This window comes from Alosa pseudoharengus, unplaced genomic scaffold, assembly GCF_046254945.1.
Source record: "Alosa pseudoharengus isolate Yale_2024_CS ecotype anadromous, Long Island Sound unplaced genomic scaffold, YU_APseudo_1.1 YU_APseudo_1.1_scf_2, whole genome shotgun sequence".
Classification (NCBI taxonomy): domain Eukaryota; kingdom Metazoa; phylum Chordata; class Actinopteri; order Clupeiformes; family Clupeidae; genus Alosa; species Alosa pseudoharengus.
In genome coordinates, this window is record NW_027468663.1 from 43,050,262 (window position 1) to 43,064,109 (window position 13,848).

A 13,848-nucleotide genomic window follows, 5' to 3' on the forward strand; every position below is an offset into this window, starting at 1 on the left:
AACTATGTTAGTGAGTAAATCTACTGAAATGGCCACCGTCTTGGTGAAGTGTGATGTGTAAGATCAGAAAGCAGAGGTTGATTTTCGAACGGTAGCCTAAATCAGTGTGTATCACAGCGCATAAGAGCGTAGGTGCAGGCAGGGGAGGGTCATGCAACTTTTGATTGAAACACTCAAAATCCCTCCGGTGGCCCCTTTTATAAATAACGAACAGTCCCTTAATTGTTACAGTTATGAGCAGTGTTGGGAAGGTTACTTTTAAAACGTATTCCGTTGCAGAATACAAGCCCAAAAATGTAATTTGTAACGTATTCCGTTACGTTACTCAATCTGAGTAATACTTGGATTACTTCCGCATTGAATTGCATTTTATAAGTGTAGGAATGCGGCCATCAAATCCTGCCAAAAAAACAGGCTACTTTAAGGGCGTAGCCAGAAATTACAATTATGGTGTGCCTGTGAGATTTTAGGTGGCATCAACCCAGTACAAGTGAGGGGCGCATATGACCGGTGGAACGCAAATGACCTGTAAACACTATACTGTATATCAGTACTCTCAAAATTAACGTGATCGCGTAATGACAATCAAAAAACGCAAAAAAAATAAGACATAAAGCTATTTTAAGTTAGAATAAAAAAAAAACTTAGAATGCAGTGCCTATTTTAGAGATGGGTTTTATTGTAGGTCTAAATCAACACATGAACTAGGCTTTGTTTATTGATTAACAAACTGTGTAACCGATTGGCAGAAGTAGCCTGACCTATTAATAATTGGGAAAATATCCTTTGAACAGACGCAGGAACCACGATCAGCGAGGAACAGGAGTTACCTCCACTTACTTTACTCCTAATTTGCTGTGCCAACAGTCATTTCAGGGTCTCCGATGGCGCGTCCATAATGCACGCTGGCTGCGTTTTGATGAGTGCAAGACGGCAGGGCTTGGATTCAAACCAAAGTCCATTTAGGCAAGTCCCTCCACTCGGCAGCCATAATTGCAACGCTTTTTGGGCACTCATCGGGCATCTGTGCAGAAATGCACGTGCGCAAGGCTTCACTACACCAATCTTGATCCAGCAGCGAGATCACAACACATGATTGGCACGATGTCTTCACAACACACCACATTATTGGCTCAATGTATTCACAATACAGCACATAATTTGCTCAATGTATTCACATGTCAACTTTTTGCCACGGAAGGGGTGTGATATGTGTAGACAATTGGCGTTACAAACTAACCCCATGCGTTTCTATGGAGGATTTTTTGAGTGCTGTGTCTCCTCATTAGAAAGTCTCTGTTTAAACATGGAAACAATTTCATCATAGATTGCTTTCAGGAGCTTCTGGGAAATGGAGTTGCCTTAATTTATTTAGAGTGTGAATAAACTTATGAAACAGAGAAGTATCGTCATGTAATCCATTGATTTCAACAATGTAACTGTATTCTAAATACCAACTACTATAACGGAATACAGTTACTCATAATTTGTATTCTGAATACGTAACGCCGGTACATGTATTCCGTTACTCCCCAACACTGGTTATGAGGGGTCCTCAGAAACCAGAACCCCCGATCTATCTATCTATCTATCTCTCTCTCTCTCTCTCTCTCTCTCTCTCTCTCTCTCTCTCTCTCTCTCTATATATATATATATATATATATATATATATTAGGGCTGTCAAAATAACTGATTAATTTCGATTAATTAATTTGAGAAAAAATAACTGATTAAAAAAATTAGTGCAGATTAGTCAATTCCATATGACCTTTGACCCCGAGCCGTTCTAGTCAGTAAAATTTAGACTGTAAAATGAAGGAGAGAGAAAAGAACGTGCTGCCTGGATCATTGATTGGAACATTTACTTTTAAAAAAACGGCCTGATGGTGTTGATAAAAATAAAGTGTTGAAAATAAAGTCCTCTGCAATGTCTGCAGCAAGGAATTTGCATATCACCAGAGTTCATCAACTCTATAGTCGCACATCAATACAAAGAAATAACTGTTGACATTGAGGGGAAAATTTATTTTCATTGTGTCCCCTAGGTTATGTCTGTGGCCTGAAATGCCTTGTATGTGAAAAAAAAAACTTCCTCCCGAAGCACTTTTGAATTAATTTTCTCAGCATATTAGGTCATATCATAGATTATTATGGCCATTATTTGAACAGTGAAAATAATAATAAAAGAGTTTTTGAACTTTAATTTCACTAATGCTGATTATTCAATGATTCATTTGAATTTAAATATTTTAAATACTTTCACAGCAAAAATTATATATGCGATTAAGTTAGATTAATTAATCACAGAGTATGTAATTAATTAGATTAATTGTTTTAATCGATTGACAGCCCTAATATATATATATATAGGCCAGTACATCTGGGACAAGCACTTCCACTCACCTAACCCAGTCAGTTCAACTGGAGCCTGATCTGGCAATGATAGATCTTACAGTCTGTGTCTCATTCTTTATCTACTGTATTGTACTGACTATGCACAAATCCATCCTGGTAACTAAAATTAGTTGATAAATCAATTATTTTTCTTTACTGTAAGAAGCAACTATATGAATGCTCGCACCTTCCTTTTTTGTCTTTGAAATATTTGATCATGATTATCAAATCAATCATTTGATCTATCTACCAATACATCATAGAAAGCATTAGAAGTACAGTAACAATTTACTCAAGCATTAGAAGTACAGTAAAGCATTAGAAGTATAGTAACAATTTACTCACTATAAAGCATTACAAACTCTAGCATTACAAACTCATTTATTATTATTCTTAAGTATTCATAATAGAACCTGATCAAAGCCTACATAAATCTATCTATACATAGACAGACAGTGCCAGATAAAGTGTTATGATGTAGCACAGTATAAGCCATTGCTATGAAAGCTGTCTGGGGTCATATGGCTCCATAAAGAGCATACTCTATGGATACTTGGTTTAAGTAAATTGTTACCAGAAATGGCATAACTGTAACTTTAATGAGTGCTAGTGAGGTACTGTATTGGTTGTACTTTTCTAAACAAATGTAGTCAACAACAACCTCTTCTGATCAAAACACAGCCATTCTTTGGTCCTATACAAATAGCACAATTTTTTTACCAATAGTTTTCAGCAATTATCATTTTTGTGAGTGGAAACAGCTAACATTATCAAGAGAAGGAAAAAAATAACACACTCTGAGGGATTTCACTGATGGACTCTTAAATTAATCTTACCTCGCTGTTGGAGAAGCTCTGAATGAGAATGCCTTGCAGCCTTTAAGTCCTTGGTGAGAGAGGCAGGCTCAACATGTCAGGTGGAGGCAGGTGTAATTGCAGTTCTACCAGAAAGACTCAGTAGACAGAATAGAATCAGTTAACAATTTAATTAGTAAAGGAACGGCTTGGATACAAGCATGATCGAGTCCTGAATAGGTAACAGTCTTTGGCGTAGGCCCCGTCTCGGATCCGTCCAGCGATGAGCGGATCTCGTCTCCTGCCAATGGATGAAGACAGGGGCGGGGAGCCTACCCCCAAAAGGATGAGTGATGCCCGCCAGGGCGGTGACTCCGTAACCTGGTTCTGAGAGGAACAAAGACATTAGTATACGTACAAGATAATTTAAACAGCATGTCTGGGCAGGGGTGATGAGGTTGTGCCAGGACGCCGACAGAATTTTAAAGTGGCTAGGTGCAATGGGGCCCGCAGCATGCTTTTGCTATAGTGTGATTTAGAAGCTTGACGAGCTGGGCCACCAGCGTCTAGGGCAGCGGTTCCCAAACTTTTTTCCCCACGGACCACCCTCTACATCCTGACTTGGCTCGCGTACCCCCATCATCATAAAAAAGTAACACATTTTATTGACGCATTCCAGGCATCATGTTTAATTAGCCACCCTACATAACAAATAACAAAATCAAAATGTGCAATTGGTATGAGCCCTCATACTCAAAAAACAGTGTGGAGAACAACATTATATAACACAAAAAACAAGAACACAGGCTCAGGGACAGATTGAAAAAAACGGGCTTCTTTCGGAAAAGTTGAGCGCAGCGCTTGTTTGAGCGGCCTGAGAGAAAGAGAGAGATAGAGATAAGTGATTATTCCTCGTAGCATCAAGGCCGTAGTCATGATATCAACATTGGGGGGGACCAAATCTGTGGTGGGGTCTGAGGGACCCCCAAACAGAATTTCAATACATTTCCTACCATGCAAAAATATTATTAAAAATCACAAACAAGTCGTTAGTTAGGTCAGTCAATTAGGTTATTCCAAACTTTTGACGGACATAGGCATGGCATGGATGGATTATGAACACCTGGACACAGATGCGCCCCCCCCCCCCCCCTCTGGTGAGTTTTGTGAAAAGAGAAGGGTGAGAAGCAACTTCACTGGTCCATCCCTGGACCCATGACTCCATTTGTGTTCAACATGTATACTTTAAAAGAAATGACAAACTAGAGTATGATAACCTCTATATTACACAGAATGTGGTTCTTTGATTTATTACTTACACCTGAAGATTTTTTTAAACTAAAGCTTAGACTCATAGGTTTGGAGCCTAATAAGATTTTGTCTTTTAATTTAGATTTTATTATGCTGGAGGCTAATCACACACTTTTAACGTAGTTTGAAAGGGACAGGATTCAGGAATAGGCTACTAAGACAGGCCCTCTTCTGTCTGACTCACCTCATGTTACCCCCTGTATGCATTATACACTGGCTTCTGACAGAAATTATGTTTTGTGCCAACATGTAGAAACACTAGGCCTACTACAGCCTTTAGCCTAATTGGTGAATGGAGGTGCAAATTCCTTTCTTTGGTTATTGTCCGCGATTCACATTAACTGTAGGCTATCACGTAGGCTATTGTAAACGTCGCCACATTTGATCACGTTTTACCTGCATGGATGCGCGATTGAGTGCGCATCTAAATAATATGCAAGATGCAACAATCATTTCTAAGAGGCCTATAAAAGGTAATTTCTGGCATTACTACTAGCATATGAATGCATTATTTCTGTTGAAAGACATGAAAGAAATGACACAGGCTTGCACAAATTCATCATTTAAAATAAAACGTTTCATTTTCGCTATCATTGCAAGAATAGGCTACAATATGGAAAATGTTCCCTTTCAGTCTGATCGGCTCCAAACATGTATGGGATTTCATTTGCCTGTGCTACACCTTTCCAAGAAGTTTTGTGAAAATTGTACCGGTAGCTTTTGCGATATTGTTGACAGCCCTACCTCACCGCAGTAGGGTGCAGTAAATGGAAGCTTTTGATAGCGCACGCCACTAACGAAAAACGGAAAATCACCAGGACAAACCACTCAGGGGTGTAGGCTACTCTGGAACCATAGTAGCCTAAATTTGTGCGTTATTTACGTTTGATTACATTTCAGATACGTGTTTGTTTCCTGTAGGCCAGGGCCCGAATTATCTTTTTGTCTTTAAGGGGGTCTCTCTATCTCATAAAAAGTTGGCACACCCCGCGCATAGCCTAACAAGGCGATACAATTAAATAGCCTAGGCGCGAGTGGCGCTTTTGCGCAGTAGCCTATATGCGCACGATAGGCCTAGACACACGCACACAATAGAGATTTTTCATAGAAATTGATTCCTTTTAATTCATTTCAACATATTATTGATTGTAATATTCCATATTTAATTTCAATTTCACAATACAAAGATAGACTAAAGGATTTACTCTTGAGTGCCATTCTCAATTTCACAACGTAGGCTAACTCATTTGAACCAGACCACCGTCTCAGATAGGCTATCCTCAGTGTCAAACACAATAATGCATGTAGTATAACTTATACACAGGGAAAATGCAACTGGCAGAAAATAATAAAGCTATTGCAGCCAAACTATGTTCTAGTATTATAGGCTAATGTGCACATAACAACACCTGCGTTCAGTCGTCTCGTGTGTTGAACCGTGGGAATAAATAGATGAACAATTTTGGAATTTGCACTGAGATGTTGTCGGGTAGCCATTGAATAGGCTATTCCGCCATTAGAGATTGCTAACAGGTGTTTCAAAATATCTGGGAACCTTCCGGAGCTCTAAATGATGGAGGATAGCTACAGATCAGTTCACAGAATCATTGAAGTAAGCTGCATTATGGGCCATAATTTATGGCTTTGTTAATCAACATAGAAGAGGCGCAAGTTCAACAGCAAACAGGACTTTTCCGCACGTATCAAAGGCTAGCCCAATGAACGCCTATGTAAATAAACATTCTCATCAAATTGCAGGGTAACTTCACTCTCAAAAATGATGTGTTAAATAATTACACATTTTTTGTGTTATCACAATTTTAACACAATTTGTGTTATTTTGTGTTGTTACTGTGTTATATTACTGGAATATACTGCCCAACACAAAATGTGTTAAATTATTGGCCAATCCCTGGTGTCCTGGATGAGCCGTTACCCTGAGAGGAGAGGTTCTTTTCTCAGCACTTCATTTTGGCGCACTGGAAGAAGTTGCAAGTGGCACATAGAGTGGAATTAAATGTCTGAATAAAAGGTAAGGTAGACCCATGTCTTCAGACGTATTTGTTATGTTTATTTTAAAGACTGTTGCAACTTGCAATATTGTAAAGGTTAAATGATAATAAAGTCCAGCATCGATTGTTAGCCAAGTAGCTCTAGCAGCTAACGTTAGGTTATTGATTAGCAATCGTTATGCTAGTCCATGTTAAGTCAATCCTGACCTTACATTAACACACTCTGAAAAACACTGGCATACATGTAGAAACTAAAATATTCTAACGTTACGTCATCTCGTATTACTATGTGGGTAAATCCGCATTTTGGGTAGCTGCTAAAGTTTTAGCTATGGACAGCTAACGTTAGCAAGGTTTGTGGTAACTGGTAACGTTATGACCTTGTAGCTAGTGCTAACAAGGTATGAAATGCTAACGGTATGGCTCAGGATGTCAAAACTACAAACTACTATCTACGTTAAAAATTACGATAAGTTACAACACTATCTAACTTACTATAACTACTATAAATCATGATAACCACCGTTATTTATTTAGAAGCTGATTCACTTTTACTTGCATAGATAACGGTGACCGTTTTATTCTGAACAATCGGTGGTTAACGTTACAAGCCATAATAGACATAAGGTCAGGTAACGTGAATGTAGTCGTTTTTGTTATAGAAGCTAGGCCTATGCAGTTATATCTCTTCTGCTCCACGACATAACATTAGAACATGTTCACAAATAGTCTAGCAAGTTAACGATGATGAATGAACTTAATGCATTTACAAGCTACCACGCTGCCAAGGGAAAACACATTTGCATTCCGAACGCGACACTAACGTTAGTGAACACGGTTTGATGAAACGATATTGCATGCAGTTAGTAGACCCAGTGTTGAACTAGCTTCTACATCTATGCACAACGTTATGATGATCTTTTATAGTTTATAGAGTGTGTAGTTTGCTTTTTTGGGGTGCAGTTTAAGCAATAATGTGACGCATTAATGAAACAGTAATCAATGCTGCCATTTTGATAATAACCTAAAGTAACATTTCGTTTCTGACCAGTTCGCTAACGTTAGTCACCCAGATTGTGTGTTCTTATTTTGGAAATGCTGAATGATTTAAAAAATAAACAGTATGGAAGTTGAAATAAGTTATGTGTTCACAATATGGTGTGAAATCAAATTTATAATAATCTATTTTGTTGCAGCTACAAGGTTGTGGATTGCTGCTAGACATCCAACGTTGGAGGTTTTTGCAGAGTTTACACGCTTTGTGGACATGCCACATATGCATATTGTTTTGGGACAATGAAAATAATGAAAGTTGGATGAATTGTCTTTAATCCCTCTGATATCATTCTAATTTTTCAAATGACTGTATTTTGTCCATTTATGTACTTTGACACAGAATTTGGAAAGATGTTTCCTGGAAAAGCTGCTGTTCATCCGAAAATGGGAGGGAATGTCCACAAGTGAACCTGAAGCTGCCTTGCCACCAGTTCCTGAGCATGATTGATGGTAGGAGGAATTATCTCTATTAAGCTTTTGTGCTACAGTGAATGAATGCAATTGATTTTAACAAGAAAGTAAGAGTTTACTAAATTTGTTTGTTTTTATAGTTTCATGTTACAGAGCTCTTCATAAGCTTGTCCATCTGCTGCCCCCCACTGCATCAGGCAGGGGCAAAGGGAACACCAAATGCAGTGTGAAGTCAGCTTCGGGCTACCTTTTGGATATAAAACCGGTAGGCCCCTCCTATAGTAAATGTTTATTTTGTGTGCTTATAGTACGGAACGCCTATATTGTATGTTTTATGGTGCAATGTTATATCTGGTATAATGTAAAATGAGTATTGTCAATTTGTAAATGGTTTGAAACCCTGCACATGTCTAATGACTTGTTTATGTTCTTGTTCTTTCTTTAAAATAACAGACTGGAACCAGCATTTCCAGTGTGCTGAACAATCCTCCTGATAGATCAGTAGAACATCGCCAGCCCCACTTGGTGTGCATTGCAGATCCCTCCGCCTCCGCCCAATACATCATTGTTGCAGAAAACGACAAACTTGCCATTCCTCTTAAGGAAAACGGTTTGAGAAGTTATGCACATTTCACCAGAAAGTGAAAATCAAAATGTTTTTCTTAAGGATACTTGTTACAAAGTTTTTCCATAACCATTTCCATGCAATTGCTGTCCAGAGAACAGAGGACTTTAAACTAATTAGTATAAGAGATTTAATTGATTTTAGACCAATACATTTGATATTTTTTAACAATGATATTTTTGTAAACCCTCGTTATGAACTTGTGTAATGTTTATGTGTACAATATTTGTAATAAATAATACATAATTTCACATTAGGCTGTCAGGAATTCATCTTTATTGCACACACTATTTGGTTTAAATAATTTCATAATTGTCTTATCTGCTAAGATCCATAAATATACTAAAAATATAAATAAAACGACAACATGCACTTCATTATGCTGTGATTGAATTGACATTGTTTTTTATTATTGCTATTATCCTTCTAATAGTCTGACAAACATCTTAATTTGCTCCCTGTTAAATTTAAGTATTATATTGTCTTGTATTTGTATGTGGCTTTGGACAAAAGCATAACCATAACCAAATGAAAGTAACAACCAAATTGACACAAATTGTGTCAACTATAACACACAGGTGTGTTAAAATATAAACACAGTAACTGTGTTAACCATTACCAAATTGTGTCAACTATAACACACAGGTGTGTTAAAATATCAACACAGTAACTGTGTTACATGGGTTTAACACAAAAAATAACACAAAATGTGTTGTCCTTACCTAAACACATTGATGTGTTAAAAATGTGTTGTTTCCAACACATCCTTTTTGAGAGTGTTCTTCAGACTTGCGAGTGCTGTCAAATCGATCGTATGCGGTTTATGGTGTGGTGGGGAAGTGTCATCATGCTCCGTTCAAGAGCGTAGGGTAGGTCTACGTCCCGTAGTAGCCTATATTTTAATTTCACGTCTGTAATGGTAAGAGATCGCACAGGGATAGATAATGAGCGGTTGTTTAAGATTAAATTACAATGCCAGACACCTTCAGATATGAGACCCCCTCAGATTTTTGACTTTGTTGCTTTCATGGGAGCCAATCCTCACTCTATGGGAGCACTCTATGGGAGCACGGCCCTGCGTAGCATAGTAATCTGATGGTATTTATTTCAGGTAAGTGTTTAATGAAAACACTTACCAATATCAATGCGACGGGTGGGCCTGCATGTTTTCACAGAGCTCTGTGATGTCTGGCGCAATTGAAGACAGTTTAATTCTTTAAATACAAGTCCTTCTCAACAGTATGTAGTCTTTGGCGATATTTAGTCTTCACTGCAGTGAGAGCAGAGAAACCTGACTCGCATAGGTAGGTTGTGGCGAAGGAGATCAAAACCTTCAGCGCTTGCTTTGAGATGGGTACGCTACCATTGCCTCGGTCCAAAAATCCACAAGCGGCTTTTTTTTTAACTGCAGCTGGAGCGCTCCGTCCGATGACAGGTCAATCAGCTGTTCCTGCTCCTGAATTGACAGCTGTGGCACAGGGAGCGAAACTTCAAATGGGTTGCGCATCCACGACTTGGATGGATCAATAGGTGGGAAATATCTCCGTAGCTGCTCTGAGAGTTGGTTGAGGTGTTCGGTTATTAGACGTTTCACATGTTCATGCATGACAACGTTGTTTGCGTCCAAGAACGCATGCAATGTCGGGAAACACTGGAGCATATTACCACTCACACAGCCTGCCCAGAACCGTAGCTTCTTAATCATCGCTTCTATCTTGTCTTGTGTGTTAAACAAGGTAACACTGACTCCCTGCAGACCTAAATTTAATTCATTCAGAGCAGAAAATATGTCAGCCAGATAAGCGAGCCTTTGCAAAAAAATCTCATCATGCAGGCTGGAGGACAAATGAAAGGGAGTATCTTCAAAAATTGCTGAAGTTCATGTCGCAATTCAAAAAGCCTTGTCAACACCTTTCCTCGTGACAACCAACGCACCTCAGTGTGCAACAACAGTGCCTTATGTTCGCTGCCCATTTCATTGCATAACACCGCAAATAGCCTTGAATTTAGTGGACGAGCTTTAATAAAGTTCACCAGTTTCACAGCATCATTGAGGACTGCAAGTAAATTGTCAGGCATGTTTTTCGCTGCAAGGGCCTCCCTGTGAACACTGCAATGAAACCCCACACAGCGTGTCCAGTCAATTCCATTGGACGTCATAAATGAATCAATTAAATCAAATATTTCTTTTCCCGTTGTCCGGGTAGCAAGGGGCTTACAGAACAAAAAATCTTCATGCACCGTGGCTTCAAAAAGGTAACGGATGTACACCAATAAATTGGCCAGATTTGCTACATCGGTGGACTCATCTACTTGAAGAGAATAAAATTCGCTCTCTTTCACGCGAGTGACTAACGTAGTCAGGATCTGCTCGGACATTGTATCGATGCGACGGGACACAGTGTTGTTGGACACTGGGATAATGTCCAACCTTTTTGCTTCTCTCTCTCCCATCATACATGTAACCATGTCTTTGGCCATTGGTAAGCACACGTCTTCAACGAGAGTGTGTTGGAGCCCCTTTTTTGCTATTCTGTAGCTGGCAAGATAAGACGCCCGTAATGCATTCTTAGTAGTAGTAGACTGATTTGAATGACGTTGAAGCTGTTTCTGGCTGTTTTTTAACTCAATTTCAATTTTGATTGAAAAAATGTGAGTGGTTTTTCAGTGAAACTGGGATGCTTAGTGTGGAGGTGACGACGAAGATGAGATGGTTTCAGTGAGTGATTAGACAGCACCTCACTGCAAACCACACACTGTGGCTTGGGGCACTCTGTCTCTCCAATCCACGTGAAGCCTAGGCCTAGATATGCCTCATCATACTTTCGTTTTCTTTGTTTAGCTTCTGTCTCGTCCGTTCTTTTATCCCCCTGAACTCCACATCTGCCTTCATCATTCTGCCCCATCCCATCATTACCTGTCTCCTGCTCTATTTCTCTCGCTTCACCTCTTGTCTCCTCTATTTCTCTCGCTTCTCCTCTTTGATCGTTTTTATTAGGTCTTTTGGACAGTGTCCCTGTTTTAAGCCAGTTGTCCATGCTTTCGTATATATAGCCTACACTTCTACGTCCACGAAAACTAGGCTTATCGCGCCAGATATTTTGGCTGCATGCCCACAGGAAATCACGTGCATTTGTTATTTTTTAATGAAAACATAGCCTACTATGGAGTTCACAAATGATTTCCTTTATTTTCAAGTTTCCATACAATTAATACCAGATTCAAAATGTATTTATGAATGAATTAGATACGATTTTAAAAAGTTCATTTTTAACACCGTTCCGCCATTGCCCTTTTCATCTCGCGTACCCCCTAGTGGTAGCTCAGTTTGGGAATCCCTGGTCTAGGGCAACCTAGACCAATGCGGCGGCCGGGAAACCGGCGTCCAGGGCAACCTGGACCATAAGCACTTCACGATCTGGGCGCCCAGTGACTAGCAAGCTAGTACATCGTGACGAGCCAGGCAACCGGCATCCAGAGCAACCTGGACTTTAGTGCTTATGCAAGCTGGGCAACCAGCGTCTAGGGCAACCTAGAACACGAGACGTGCCGGGCAACCGGCGTCCAAGGCAACCTGGACCATTAGCTGGGCAACCAGCGTCTAGGGCAGTCTAGGGCAACCTAGACCAACGTGACAGCCGGGCGACTGGCATCCAGGGCCACCTGGACCAAACTGGGCAACCAGCGTCTAGGGCAACCTAGACGAGTGTCATGAGCCGGGCAACCGGCGTCCAAGGCAACCTGGATAGTGAGCTGAGCAACCAGCGTCTAGGGCAACCTAGACCGATGTGATGGCCGGGCGACCGGCATCCAGGGCAACCTGGACCGAACTGGGCAACCAGTGTCTAGGGCAACCTAGACGTACATCACGAGCCAGGCAACCGGCGAGAAGTGACCTGAACCATAAGCGTCGAAAGAGCTGGGCAACCAGTGAAAAGAGCAACATGCCCATGGCTGAGACTAAATCACCACAAGCTACCGGCATGCTGGGCCCCGATATGTTTCAGCGATTAGTGCAAGGCGAATGCCAGAATTTAACCACCGCCACCAGGATTTGTGAAGGTAAAATGAGATACCTGAGTTAACATGGGAGTGTAACTTCTGAGCATCGAAAATGTCAAGAGGAGTTAGTTTGATGTATCAAGTATAGGCATCGGAAGATCACCTTCCTAGCATCCTGATGGATGACGTGGAAAGCCCTTTTTGGGCGGCAGTTGTGGCTGCGCCGATGCGGAATGAGTGAGAAGTGAACCTCTTTGGAGAGAGGTCACATTTAAGCAGCACGTTAGCTAGATGGCTGCTGAAAATCAGGTAAAGTGTGAGCCATAGTTTAAGGTAGTGAACGGGGACCATGGAAGCAAAACATGCAGATGCTTGGGACCGGAGCAATGAAGAGTTAGTTGATATCGGTGCTCGAGTATGTTCGTTTAATAGACATGTGGTTTAATATTTAGGATAGATGAGCATTATGACTAGTTTTGTGGAAGACTCGTGCTTGTGAAGCCAGATGTGTGTTCTGGTTTGATAGCTCATCTGCAGCAGCTAGAGTGAGATGAATGCATTGAGCTGCAGCTCCAGAGTTCTAACGGAAGCGTTCGCTCAGCGAGAGACTTGAGTCTGGCAACAAGTATGATGCACGTAACTTTTGCCCCTTGCATCGCAGGGAACCAATCATATCTGTGTAGCTGATATGGCGGGCCAGAGGCAATTTAAACAGATGACAGACGTAGTGTCATCCAATTGCGTGAAGTCCGGAACCAGTAAGTTAACATGGACCGTATAGCGTTATCCAATTGCGTGCAGTGAGATTTTCAAATGCGTGCTTGGTGCCGCCCCCTCGAGTTGGGACAATACGTTATTCGTGGCAAGACCCTTAATCTTTCAGATTGGGTTAGGTCCTCCAGGCCACTGACAATGCAGTAAACAGTTTAAAGCTAAAACAATTATCCCACAATGCCAGTGCAATTTAAGACAATTTAGAGGGTAGAGTACAATAACAATAAGTGCATCAGTGAGTGCCGGTTTTACAGTCAAGAGTCAGTTCTAGACAGGTGATAAATGCTGGGATTAGGAAGGCTAGTTTTAAGCCGTGTTACGAGAGGAGATATTCTCGAAAGCGCCTTCGGGAGATTTGTGAGGACGGAGGGATGACCCCATTCCAGTATGAACTGGAAACACGCGTTTACGTGATTCCGTGAACCGGCACTGCCATCCCTGTAAGAAAGTAGATGTTAGTGTGAGACGT

General features: G+C 40.6%; 1 long non-coding RNA gene across 3 annotated transcripts; it reads left to right on the plus strand.

Moving 5' to 3' along the window:
• Nucleotides 1-6,271: 6,271 nt before the first annotated feature.
• On the plus strand, nt 6,272-8,854 carry LOC143135304 (uncharacterized). 3 transcript variants are annotated; one of them, XR_012988892.1, is made up of 4 exons: nt 6,272-6,531; nt 7,708-8,017; nt 8,119-8,243; nt 8,432-8,854. It is a non-coding gene; the product is annotated as an uncharacterized LOC143135304 (long non-coding RNA). The 3 variants fall into 3 exon arrangements; XR_012988893.1 differs by having other exon boundaries at nt 7,908-8,017; XR_012988891.1 differs by lacking the exon at nt 6,272-6,531 and having other exon boundaries at nt 7,548-8,017.
• The last annotated feature ends 4,994 nt before the right edge of the window (nt 8,855-13,848 follow it).